Source organism: Panthera onca, chromosome B2 (genome assembly GCF_046562875.1).
Source record: "Panthera onca isolate mPanOnc1 chromosome B2, mPanOnc1 haplotype 2, whole genome shotgun sequence".
In the NCBI taxonomy this organism is placed as follows: Eukaryota; Metazoa; Chordata; class Mammalia; order Carnivora; family Felidae; genus Panthera; species Panthera onca.
The window spans coordinates 36,866,897-36,880,395 of record NC_138343.1 but is presented as its reverse complement, the minus strand read 5'-3'; the positions used below and the strand labels follow the sequence as shown (position 1 = coordinate 36,880,395).

Here is a 13,499-nt window from a genome sequence, read left to right as displayed (position 1 = left end):
CGTGACGCGATCGGTGACACCACACAGTGACGTGTGGTGACGTGCTTACCCGGAGCCAGGTGCCGGCAGGGCAGCCACACCCTGGGGCCCCCAACTCAGGAGGGCGACGGGTCGGGCGGGTGGGGAAACGGCGCAAAACCCGCCAAAGGCCACATCCGAGCCCTAAACCCTCGGATCCCGCCCGCTGCCGACCGGTTGCTAAGTGACGCCAGCGCGCAGAGGCGCGTGCGCGGCCACGGCGGTGTGCGTGAAGGCGGACGCGCGCCGCGGCGGCGGCGGCGGCGAGGACGGCGGCGACGGCAGCGGCCGAGGGGGCGGTGGCTATAAGGGGGGTGCGGAGCAGGCGGAAGAGGCGTCCGTGCGGGCGGCTAGGTCGCAGAGAAACATCGTTGGGGTGAGTAGCCGGGACCTCGCAGGGGAGGTGGGGCCTGGCCGCACCTGCTGCGCGGGCCCGGGGCGCGGAGACGCGCACCCCCACAGTACCCGCGCGCGCCGCTCCACGCCCCTCTGCCGCTTTTTCCGGGGGCGGGGAAGGAGAGGGGACGGGGGCTGGCGAGGGTCAGTTCCTAGGCGCTGGCGCTCCGGGAAGCGGCAGCGAGGTGCGGACGGAGACTGCGTGTTCCCGGAAGGTGTAGTGGGAAGTAGGTGTCTGGGGGCGTCGAGGTGGCTTTGCCAGGCTCCCCGACAGAGGAGTCGGAATTAGGAGAAGCCCGGGTTCCCAGAACAGCCTCGCAGCCTGCCTGAGACGAGGTTGACCGGGATGGAGAGGAGGTGGAACCGGGGACGTAGTAGGGCTGGGATTCGGAAAGTTTGGCACTGCTGGGGCCTTCCTCGCCCCTGCCCTGGCTGGGCTCCGAGGAGGAGCCGGTTGTTATGGAGAGAGTTGTGAATCAGTGCCTGCGTGCGGCGTCAGACACACCCACGACCTGGGGAAGGCGATTGTCAGTACTGATAGGGGGCAGCTAACCTGTTGCCTGGAGTTTCCAACTTCACATGTGTGTGCACGTGCGTAATGCACGCATACAACTCTGCCCTAGGCATTTTATCACGTTGCTACAGATTTTAAGGCCAGGGGGCAGATATCCATCCTAAATTCTCACTTCCTCTGGACTCAAATCAGCTGTTTTATTTCTCAGAACCTGTTGTGTTTCTGTCATTACTAGGGCCAAAAAAAAGTATGGAGGCACTGTTTTTTATTTTCCTTAATAGAAGTACAGACGTCCTATTTCCTAGGCACAAAATACAGATTCTGTTCAACGTGTGGGCTGGAAAATGTTGGTGGACAGACAAGCCTGAGTGTGAAGGTGTAGCAAATCATCAGCCCAGTGCTTTCAATGCGCTGGCTCCCCTCGTGAGTCAATGTGTGGTGATTGTAGTTGCCATCCTTGGGAGAAAAGAGTATTGAAGATAGGGAAAAAGTCGGTATTTTCTGACTTTTCATTAAGGCAATGCCTAGAACAGAGGTAGATGATACTGAAATTTAATCAGGATCTGTGCAAGAAAATTGAAGAAACATAACTTGTAAGTTTTCATTCAGCTCTAAAATTTTGTGGTTCAGTTTCATAACTGAGGATCTGTGAAGTATGCTGCCTGAGGTGCTTACGTCTTGGAACCAGTAATCTTGCTCTGTAGCACCTAGAGTACTGGAAATTCAGTGTCTCTTGCTCACTGGACTAGGTAGCTTTTAGGACAGGTGTCGTGTCTTTTTTATTCATGGCTTTATCTTCAGCATCTACACAGGTTTTGCCACAGAGTAGGCATACAATAAGGTATTTGTCATATATTACACTGTGTATGAGTGTTTATCAATGAATCTAGCTTAGTCCATCAAGGAGTTAATATACGTTCTCCCCCCCCCCCCCCCCATCATGTTATATGTGGGAAAAGGGAAAAGAGTTATATGGGTACAAATGACATAGAAAACCTGGCTTTTTTTTGATAAAGAGCAAATAGACTGGGGGTGCCTGGGTGGTTCAGTCAGTGCAGCGTCAGACTCTTTTTTTTTTTTTTTTTTTTTTTTTTTTTTAGCGTCAGACTCTTGATTTCTGCTTAGGTCATGATCTCACTTTCATGAGATCAAGCCCTGAATCGAGCTCCACACTGAGCATGGATCTTGCTTAAGAATCTCTCTCTCTTCTTCCACCCTTCTCCCCTGCTCATGCTCTCTCTCTAAAATAAAAATAAATAAATAAATTTCTAAAAAAGTGTAAATACTCTGGGCACAATTGGCTAAGTGTGATTCTTCATCTTAGGTCTTGATCCTAGGGTGGTGAGTTCAAACTCTGCATTGGGCTCCTCACTGAGTGTGAAACCTACTTGGAAAAAAAAAAAAAGCAAATAGTTTGTTATGTGTATGTCAAATGTATGAGCAAAAATATGTCAAATCATTATGAAACCAAATGAGGCAGTATGTAAACAGGTGCTATGTGAGATGCTATACTTTAAGTGCAGTAGAAATTTAGAAAAGATAAGACCTGTGGTGGGCTGAGTTAATGAACTCTTTGGAAGAGGTGAGATTTGATCAGGTCTTTGAAAGAGCTATAAAATTTGAATTAGAGAAGAGGTAAGGTATCATGTTGAGAAAATTGTGTGAATGTGCTTGATGAGGGAGATATTGAGGAGACCTACATGTCTGGTGAGTGTAGTTTAAGGTCTCTGATAGGGAGATATTGGAGAGAGAAGGTTTAGCAGATTGGGAAGGAAAAGTGTTAAGACTAAGGCACTCACTGATAACAAGATAGGGGCTGCTTGCTAGGTGGGATGGGAATTGTGTTAGAATAGTCTTAGACAAGAATAAGTGTTATCCTTACTTAAAATTAAGGGATATTATGGTTGAATCAGGATTGGGTTGTTGTATACTTCTGATGTCAATTACTAATTTGAATAAATGCCTCATTAATGTGAGTGTATCTTATGTACTTTGTCAGCAGCGCGTGTCCCCATTTCTAAAATCTACCTAATGTGCTTGGGCCTTTCCACTGGAAATCTGAAATGATGTACCCAAAGCAATTATCCAGCTATTCTCAGTGACACAGTTTTGCTTGGGATTATCTTTTAGAGTGCCCTGTGAGGTTTGTACTTAACCTCTGATTCTGTAAAATATACAAGTAACGTTTGCTGGGAAAGGAGTCTGTTTGAAGAAGGATGCTAAAAAGCATTGACAAAAAGATTTGAGAAAATTAAAGATATTGCTGCTGAGTATTGAACCTTTGTTCTTCATAATATCTTTTGTTGTTATGTGGAAATTCTTCAGGCCCATTAAACCTGAAGCTGAATTGCTAACCTACCATGTGTAAAGTTGCAACACCAAATGTTGCATTATTTAACAACTCAGCAAATATTTATCGGGTGCTGGCTATGGCTAGATATTGTGGTGGGTGCTGGGAAGACAAAGAACATGACACGGTAAACCCAAACCCTGTGAGTTACTACATGTTCATTAGACGAGACAAACCCCTAAACTTGGGATGTTATGATAAGAGTTAATCACCTTGGAATAAGTAAAATGCTGAGGGCATTGATCACTTTGGAGGAAAAAAAATTGATAGAATCAGGGAAAGTTTTAAAAAGAAGAGGATAGAACTTAGCCCTGCAGGTTAAGTAGAATTTTGCCACATGTAAAAGGGAAAACACACAGTCCAGGAAGAGGGGAGAGCATAAGCACAGTTGCTAGAGATTAATATCAATAGGGTTTTTGGAAAACCTTGAATTGTTTCTTGATGAGACAGGAAAGATATGGTTGCAGCCAAACTTTGAGGGGTTTTCATTCCATTCTAAAAAGCCTATATTTTCCCTCCTCCCATTCCAACCCCCGTGTTGGTGATGGAGGGCCTTGGAAAGTGGACTCATAAGAAAGTTAACTGGCAGTTCCCGTGCAGAGCTGCATTGGCATGGAGAGGCTAGCAGACCGGTTAGGGTATATGTAAGAGATGCTGGGAGCCCGAAGAGGGACAGCAGGAATGGATGGATTGTAGAGATATTTTAAAATCTCTCTAATAGAGAGTTGTTAAAATCTCTAAATGTTATGACCAGTTAGAGGTGAGAGAGAGTGAGAAGTTAAAGATGTGTCTAGCTTTAGTAACTGGTGATTATGATGACATTAAATTAGAAAATACAGGAGAAGTAACAGAATTGCAGTGGAGGGAAGAAATGATGGCATGTTAATTATCAGGTCCCTGTGTAGAGTTTGGAGAGGTCCACTGGGTGATTGGAAATTCTACTCCAGAGTTGATGAGACAGTTTAGGAATAATTGTAACAGTCTATAGGGCCAAGAGAATAGTACTATTCTAGGAGTAGTGTAGTAGTTAACACTGTGGACTTTGGAATCAGGAAAACCTGAAGTCTTGTCTATTTCACTTACTGATTGGGTCAGGTGACCTTGGACAAGTTGTTTAACATCTCTAAGCCTTAATTTCTTCTGAAAAGTGGGGTTAATAATACTTCAAAGAATAGTTGTGGAGATTAAATAGAATGTGCACAATGATTAGCATAATGCCTAGGTTATAAATGCTTAATAAATGATAGCTGTTGCTATTAATAGTGGTAGTAATAGTGACAGTTATAGAGGTAGTAGAAGAAGAAACAACTACCCAGAAGAGTGGAGAATGAGAACTGGAAAGAACAAGGAATGGAACTTGTGGACATCAACACTTAGATTAAATTTAGATTGGTTCTCAAACTTGAGCATGCATTAGAAATACCTGAGGCCCGGGGCGCCTGGGTGGCTCAGTCGGTTGAGCGGCCGACTTCAGCTCAGGTCATGATCTCGCGGTCCGTGGGTTCGAGCCCCGCGTCGGGCTCTGTGCTGACAGCTCAGAGCCTGGAGCCTGTTTCAGATTCTGTGTCCCCCTCTCTGTGACCCTCCCCTGTTCATGCTCTGTCTCTCTCTGTCTCAAAAATAAATAAACGTTAAAAAAAAATTAAAAAAAAAAAAAAAAAAAAAAAAAAAGAAATACCTGAGGCCCAACGATCTCTTTTGCAGTGCTGGTGGGAATGCAAACTGGTGCAGTCACTCTGGAAAACAGTATGGAGCTTCCTCAAAAAGTTAAAAATAGAATTACCCTATGACCCAGCAATTGAACTACTAGATATTTATCCAAGGGATACAGGTGTGCTGTTTCGAAGGGATACAGGCACCCCTATATTTATAGCAGCGCTATCAACAATAGCCAAAGTATGGAAAGAACCCAAATGTCCATCCATGGATGAATGGATAAAGAAGATGTGGTGTGTGTATATATATATATATGTATATACATATACATATATACGTATATGTGTGTATATATATATATGTATATACATATACATATATACGTATATGTGTGTATATATGTATATGTATATATATATACGGATTATTACTCAGCAATCAAAAAGAATGAAATCTTGCATTTGCACCTATGTGGATGGAACTAGAGGGTATTATGCTAAGTGAAATTAGTCAGAGAAAGACAAATATAGGACTTAACTCATATGATAAATTTAAGATACAAAGCAGATGAACATAAGGAAAGGGAAGCAAAAATAATATAAAAACAGGGTGTGGGACAAAACGTAAGAGACTCTTAAATATGGAGAACAAACAGAGGGTTGCTGGAAGGCTTGTGGGAGGGGGGTGGGCTAAATGGGCAAGGGACATTTAAGGTATTTACTCCTGAAATCATTGTTGCACTATATGCTAACTAATTTGGATATAAACAAAACAAAACAAAAAAAGAAATTCCTGAGGCCTTGATAAAACACAGATTGCTGGGCCCCACCCCCACAGTTTCTGATTCAGTAGGTCTGAGTGGGGATTGAGAATTTGCATTTTGAACAAGTTCTCGGGAGATGCTGATGCTGGTGTTCCCAAGACCTCACTTTGAGGACTACTGACTTAAAGGATGGATGAAAGGAGAGAAACCGGCATAGAGACTAACAAAAACTGGTGGACAGAGAACCAGGAGAGAGTGTAGAGAAGGATAGGGAGGTAGCAGCCTGCAGACTGTAGATCCACCAGTGTGCTTTCCAGTTTTGTAGACTTCATCTTGTTCTTATTTCTGTCTTCTCCAGAATTTGGCATAATACTTGGCACATAACAATGCTTGTTTGAACCTTGAAGCCCCTTACTACTGTCCTTGTGCATGATTGCATGTACTTCATGTGCAGATTTCATTCATTCTCTTATATCTCTGCTGAGTCATAGGGTACTGTTTCTAATGTTACACACACACGCACACACACACATACACACACTAACTACAGAAAATTTCTTTCAAATAGCTGATGCATTAGCTAGCTGCTGTGACTTTGAATTAGATATTTTACCCTCCCCCCCTTTTATTTTTAATGTCAGAGAGTCCAAAATAATTGTCAGTAACAAGTGTCAGGAGGATAGTCTGTGTCTTGAATTAGGCACTTTGCAGGTTTACAAGGTAAGCAAATAGTATACTCCCTGTACCTTGGAAGTTTGCAGTAGGATGGGTGAAGGAAGGGAACAGGAGGAGATAAGATCACAGAAATGTGGATTGAGAGGAACCTCAATATAAAGGCTTTTTCCTTGTTTGCTGGTATACTTTGGATCTTATGTGTCTGAGGACTTTAGCATATAGAGCAAATATTAGTTCTAATCTCTGATAGGAAGTTAAAAGATTTACACTGTATAAGGAAATCAAACACTAGTTGTGCAAAGATATAAGTACTATAAAGAAATTTCAGGAGTTAAGTTGTAGTTTCATGATGGACTAGTTAGTTACTCACCATGCTTCTTTGGTTCTTGTTATCTCTCATTTATTTTTTCTGTTAATATTTAAGTATTTTACTTACTATGTGCCAGAAACCGTAAAGTGCTGGGAAATAATTCTCTGGGCATCTAACACTGGCTTTAGTTAGGGGGTATGATACTGTGTAAATGAGTGTGCACACATGTCAGGAAGATCTGATATCTGCATTTTATAATTTTAAGAATATATTGATATGAGCAGACATCAAGAACTTGAAGTTAAATTCATTCAACCTATGTATGCAAGGGACCATGAAAAAATATAAGCTGAAAACCTGAGTGTCCTGACTTTCTGTCTTGTACCCTCATATTCTATCTTGTTCATAATCCCTCATATCCATTTTCTCCTTTCCATTCTTACTGCTTTTATCTTCGTTGAAATCCTCAATTTCTTGCCTGGATTATTGCATTAGAGTCTTTATACAGCAGTGGTTCTAGGGACAGCATTAAAGTCTCCTGGTAACTTGTTTCAAGTGGAAATTTGTGGCTTCTGATTCAGAAACTCTGGGGATGGTGCCTGGCGATCTGTTTTATTGCTCTGTCTAGGTGGTTCTGCTGCAACTAAAGTTTAGGAACCATGGACAGGGTGTTTGTAAAATTGTAGGAGCTTTTAAAGAAATTAGTAGATGCCAAAAGTGGAGAAAGAAGTGAACAATCTGTGAGAAGCAGGAACACATGAACCAAGCTGACTAGAATGTAAGGTACCTCCCACAAGGGGGAAGGAAGACTCATTTGTTTCCCTTCTGGCTGGCTTATTTGTCCTGTAGGGTATGTATTCTTTGGCCCAGGATCCTAAGCTCACACTGACGCTTTCTTGCTGGGACCCCAGCTCGCATAGAAAATGTCTGTATCTTTTGATGGCTTCCCTCAGGAATTCTACCAGACATTTAAAGCAGAGTTAATACCTATCCTTCTCAGGCTGCTCCAAAAAATAGAAATGGAAGGAAAACTTCCAGACTCATTCTATGAAGCCAGCATTACTTTGATTCCCAAACCAGACTGAGACCCCACAAAAAAAGAGAACTACAGGCCAATATCCCTGATGAATATGGATGCAAAAATTCTCAACAAGATACTAGCAAATCGAATTCAACAACATATAAAAAGAATTATTCACCATGATCCAGTGGGATTCATTCCTGGGCTGCAGTGTTGGTTCAATATTTGCAAATCAATCAATGTGATACATCACATTAATAAAAGAAAGGATGAGAACCATATGATCCTGTCAATATATGCATAAAAAGCATTTGACAAAATGCAGCATCTTTTCTTAAAAACTCTCAAGAAAGTCAGGATGGAAGGAACGTACTTAAACACCATAAAAGCCATATATGAAAAGCCCACAGCTAATATCATCCTCAATGGGGAAAAACTGAGAGCTTTCCCCCTGAGATCGGGAATACGACAGGGATGTCCACTCTCACCACTGTTGTTTAACATAGTTTTGGAAGTCCTAGCATCAGTAATCAGACAACAAAATGAAATAAAAGGCATTTAAAATTGGCAAAGAAGAAGTCACACTTTCACTTTTTGCAGACAACATGATACTCTACATGGAAAACCCAAAAGACTCCACCAAAAGACTCCTGGAAGTGATACATGAATTCAGCAAAGTCGCGGGGTACAAAATCAATGTACAGAAATTGGTTGCATTTTTATACACCAATAATGAAGCAACAGAAAGAGAAATAAAGAAACTGATCCTGTTTACAGTTGTACCAAGAACCATAAAATACCTAGGAATAAACCTAACCAAAGATGTAAAAGATCTGTATGCTGAAAACTATAGAAAGCTTATGAAGGAAATTGAAGAAGACACAAAGAAATGGAAAAACATTCCGTGCTCATGGGTTGGAAGAATAAATATTGTTACAATGTCAATACTACCCAAAGCAATCTACACATTCAGTGCAGTCCCAATCAAAATTGCACCAGCATTCTTCTCAAAGCTAGAACAAACAATCCTAAAATTTGTGTGGAACCACAAAAGACCCTGAATAGCCAAAGTAATACTGAAGAAGAAAACCAAAGCGGAGGTATCACAATCCCAGACTTTAGCCTCTACTACAAAGCTGTCATCATCATGACAGTATGGTATTGGCACAGAAACAGAGACATAGACCAATGGAATAGAATAGAGAACCTAGAACTGGACCCAAAAATGTATGGCCAGCTAATCTTTGACAAAGCAGAGAAACATTTCCAAAGGAAAAAAGACAGTCTCTTTAGCAAATGGTGCTGGGAGAACTGGACAGCAATATGTAGAAGAATGAAACTAGACCACTTTCTTACACCATACACAAAAATAAACTCAAAATGGATGAAAGACCTAAATGTGAGACAGGAAACCATCAAAACCCTAGAGGAGAAAGCAGGCAACAACCTCTTTGACCTCAGCCGCAGCAATTTCTTCTAGACACATCTCCAAAGGCAAGGGAATTAAAAGCAAAAAATGGACTACTGGGACCTCATCAAGATAAAAAGCTTCTGCACTGCAAAGGAAACAATCAACAAAACTGAAAGGCAACCAACAGAATGGGAAAAGATATTTGCAAATGACATATCGGATAAAGGGCTAGTATCCAAAATCTATAAAGAACTCACCAAACTCCACACCTGAAAAATGAATAATCCAGGGAAGAAATGGGCAGAAGACATGAATAGATACTTTTCCAAAGAAGACTTCTAGATGGCCAACAGACACGTGAAACTATGCTCAAGGTCAATCATCATCAGGGAAATACAAATCAAAGCCACACTGAGATACCACCTCACACTGGTCAGAGTGGCTAAAATGAACAACTCAGGAAATAACAGATGCTGGCGAGGATGTGGAGAAACGGGAACCCTCTTGCACTGTTGGTGGGAATGCAAACTGGTGCAGCCGCTCTGGAAAACAGTGTGGAGGTTCCTCAAAAAATTAAAAACAGAACTACCCTATGACCCAGCAATAGCACTGCTAGGAATTTACCCAAAGGATACAGGAGTGCTGATGCATAGGGGCACATGTACCCCAATGTTTATGGCAGCGCTTTCAACAATAACCAAATTATGGAAGGAGCCCAAATGTCCATCAAGTGATGAATGGATAAAGAAGATGTGGTTTATATATACAATGGAATGCTACTTGGCAATGAGAAAGAATGAAATCCTGCTATTTGCAGCAATGTGGATGGAACTGGAGGGTATTATGCTAAGTGAAATAAGTTACTCAGGGAAAGACAGATATATGTTTTCACTCTTATGTGGATCTTGAGGAACTTAACAGAAGACCATGGGGGAGTGGAAGGGGAAAAAATATTTACAAACAGAGAGGGAGGAAGGCAAACCATAAGAGACTCTTAAATACAGAGAAAAACTGAGGGTTGATGGGGGTTGGGGGAGAGGGGAAAGTGGGTGATGGGCATTGAGGAGGGCACTTGTTGGGATGAACACTGGGTGTTGTATGTAAGCCAATTTGACAATAAATTATATTAAAAAAAAAAAGAAAAAATGTCTATATCTTAAAACTTCCTGTTTCTGTTGTCCAGCATAGCACACAAACAGAAAAGTATGTGGAACACAAATACTGCACTTAATGAATTAGTTTAAAGTAACATCCAATTTTTTGTCCCTCAGCTTAAGAATAAAACACTGTTGGGGGTGCCTGTGTGGCACAGTCAGTTTGAACATCTGACTTCAGCTCAGATCATGGTCTCGCAGTTTGTGAGTTTGAGCCCTACACCTGGCTCTCTGCTGTCAGCCTGTCAACTCAGAGCCCGCTTCGGATCCTCTATTCCCCTCTCTTTGCCCCCCCCCCCCCCGCTTGTGCTTTCTCAAAAATAGACATTTAAAATTAAAAAATACATAAAAAATAAAACACTGCTGGTCCCTAGGCACTCATCAGGTGCCCTTTCCTGGCCCTTCCCAATCTCAGCATCTCTCCCAAAAGTAAACACTGTCCTGACTTTTATAATATTACTTCCTCTTACTTTAAGTTTTATCCCTTAAGTATACACTTCAAATACTTATAAGCTACTTGGCCTATTTTGGAACTTTTTATAAATGAAGTCATAAATGTGTATTCTTTGTGTTTGGCTTGTTTAATATTACATTTTTGAGATTATTCATCTTGTTGCATACAGCTAATTTTTTGATTTTCACTGCTGCATAGTATTCCATTTCAGGACTATACAATTTATCCTTTCTGCTTTTGGTGGACTTTTGGGTTGTTTCTAGGGCCTTTTGTTTTTTAGCTAGGATATTCTTATACATGCTCATGAACATATTTTACCTTAGGGTATAATAGTGTAGAACTACTGAGTCATATATTATACAGGTCTTTAATATCAGTAGGTAACAGCAAACTTTTCTAAAGTGGGTAACCTACTTAAATGTTTCTATTTATTTTTGAGTCTTTATATTATCACTTACATCAAGCCAGCTAATACTCCTACCATAGTTTTCAGTACCTAGCTGAAATCCTAGAAACAGAGAAGGCAGCTTAATGAAGAAACACCCTTTGTAACCAACACCTCAGCCAACATCAACTCATTACCTTTTTTTTTTTTTTTTTTTTAATTTTTTTAATGTTTATTTTTGAGAGAGAGAGAGACACAGACAGAGCGCAAGTGGGAAGGGGCATAGAGAGAGGGAGACACAGAATCCAAAGCAGACTCCAGGCTCTGAGCTGTCAGCACAGAGCCTGATGTGGGGCTCGAACTCACAAACCGTGAGATCATGACCTGAGCTGAAGTCAGACGCTCAACCAACTGAGCCACTCAGGCGCCCCTCATTACCTTTTTAAAAAAAATCATTTTTGGGGCACCCGGGTAGTTCAGTCAGTTAGGCATCCGACTTCGGCTTGGGTCACAATCTCGCGGTTTGCGGGCTCTGTGCTGACAGTTCAGAGCCTGGAGCCTGTTTCGGATTCTGTGTCTCCCTCTCTCTCTGCCCTCCCCTACTTGTGCTCTGTCTCTCAAAAATAAATGAACTTTTAAAAAAAAATCATTTTTTGAGGAGGTAATTTATGGACATGGTACAAAATTCAAAAATACAAAGGGGTACACAGTGGAAAGTAAGTCTTCCTTTCATTCGTACCTAACAGACCTCCAGTTCTTCCTTCTGGGAGCAGCCACTATCACCACTGATCTATTAATTTGTTCAGCAGATTTTTACTGAGTGCCACTGAAGCACCAGGCACCGTTACAGTGTTTGGAGACAGAGGAGTGAATAAAATAGGCAAAGATCTGCTCTCACTCATGGATTCTTCCATTCTATTAGAGGTGATTAAAAGTAGTAAAGATGCCGGTATACCTTTGCAGAAATATTCCGTGTGTATATGGCGTATTTGGTATTTGTTCTTAAACATAAATGTCACATACCACATTACTGCCCTTGCTTTTTTTGCATTGTATCTTGAGGGCTGTTCCATATTAGTAAATGAAAAGCCTGCCTCATTCTCTTTTAGCAGCCCTTACAGTGTTCCATTGTGTGGTTGTTGTCAGGAAAAAACTGCGGAGGACTGAAATGGGCATAAAATATCCCTGACTGCCCTATCTAGTGCACTCTTCCAGGCTGTCTGTACCTTTCATTTTCTTTGAGCTGTTTTATAACTGTAAATTGTAGAAAACTGATAGTAATGCAGATGATTCTTATCCCTAGGGACCAAGTGGGTTTTGTCTAGTGGAATGCAATCAAATGTTGTCCTGAGGATATAGACTAGTTTTGCATCTATTTGTAAGGCAGTGTTAGTATTCCACATAGGGTGCGTGTGTCTTGTGTGTGTGTGTGTTCTTTGACTTCTCCATTTAACTGATTATAATATCTTAATGAATGCTTCATTAATTAATGATTTAAATAAAATCATTAAATTAAAATATAAACCATTTGATATGGTTTATATTTGTATGTGTCATGATTTTTTAAAAATACTACCTTTTAACAGATACATTATAATAAGTTCCCTCTCGATGGCCACTTTATTTCTTCAGAAAGCAGTTCATACGAGTTTTAGACAGTTTTGGGCACAGAAAATCTGTGCTATCATAAAGCAGTACTTTGTGATGCTTCAACAAAGAGATTAATGGATGAGACTGTTTTGGTAGATCTTCCATCAAGCATTGTGACCTAGTCCCTGCCCTCAAGGAGTTTATAGTCTAGTGGAGGAGGAGGAGGAATGGTGTCAGATGAAGTGTAGCATGGATACTGGATAATCTAGGAGGTAGCTAAAATGAGGTTCCCCTAAGGGCAGAAAGAACAGCATGGACTTGCTTTCCTCACAGGATTTGCTTTTTTTCACACACCCCTGGTCTGGGCTTACCGAGGCAGAACTAAACATCGCCCTCTTTTCGATGCTTGGTGCCAGTGTACTTGTTTTTTTGCTTATTGTGGAACTAGTCAAGTCTTGGGGACTCCAGTGGAATCCCGTGGCTCCAGTTGCCAGCACAGTGCTTTGTCTGTTCTTACAGATGGTGGCATTAGCAGGAGAATATAGTGGAGTCACATAGTTGGGGTGGAAGTGGGTTAGTGGTTATATTCTAAAGTCAGGACAAAATGTAAAAATCAAGTACTGTGAAAATTTTCTTTAGAAGACCCTTTAATGCCTACAGAATCCCATGTCATGGTTCTCTTAATACAGGGAATGTCCCCAAATAAGGTAATTTGGATTATGGAGTTTAATTTTATTAGAAGTTTTGTTTGACGTCCTTAATTTGGCTTATTAACACCTCACCCTTACTAGCAATTCCTGGC

At 41.3% G+C, this 13,499-nt stretch overlaps 1 protein-coding gene across 2 annotated transcripts in view; it reads left to right on the top strand.

Annotated features, from left to right (window-relative positions):
• Nucleotides 1-276: 276 nt before the first annotated feature.
• Nucleotides 277-13,499, top strand: part of BTBD9 (BTB domain containing 9) — a 413,565-nt gene continuing 400,342 nt past the window's right edge. The window contains exon 1 of one of the 2 annotated variants that reach the window (XM_060615395.3): nucleotides 277-394. The gene's annotated coding sequence lies outside the window, so the exon portion shown is untranslated. Of the gene's footprint in view, nucleotides 395-556; nucleotides 642-13,499 lie in introns of those variants that run through there. The other variant, XM_060615396.3, reaches the window with a different exon arrangement.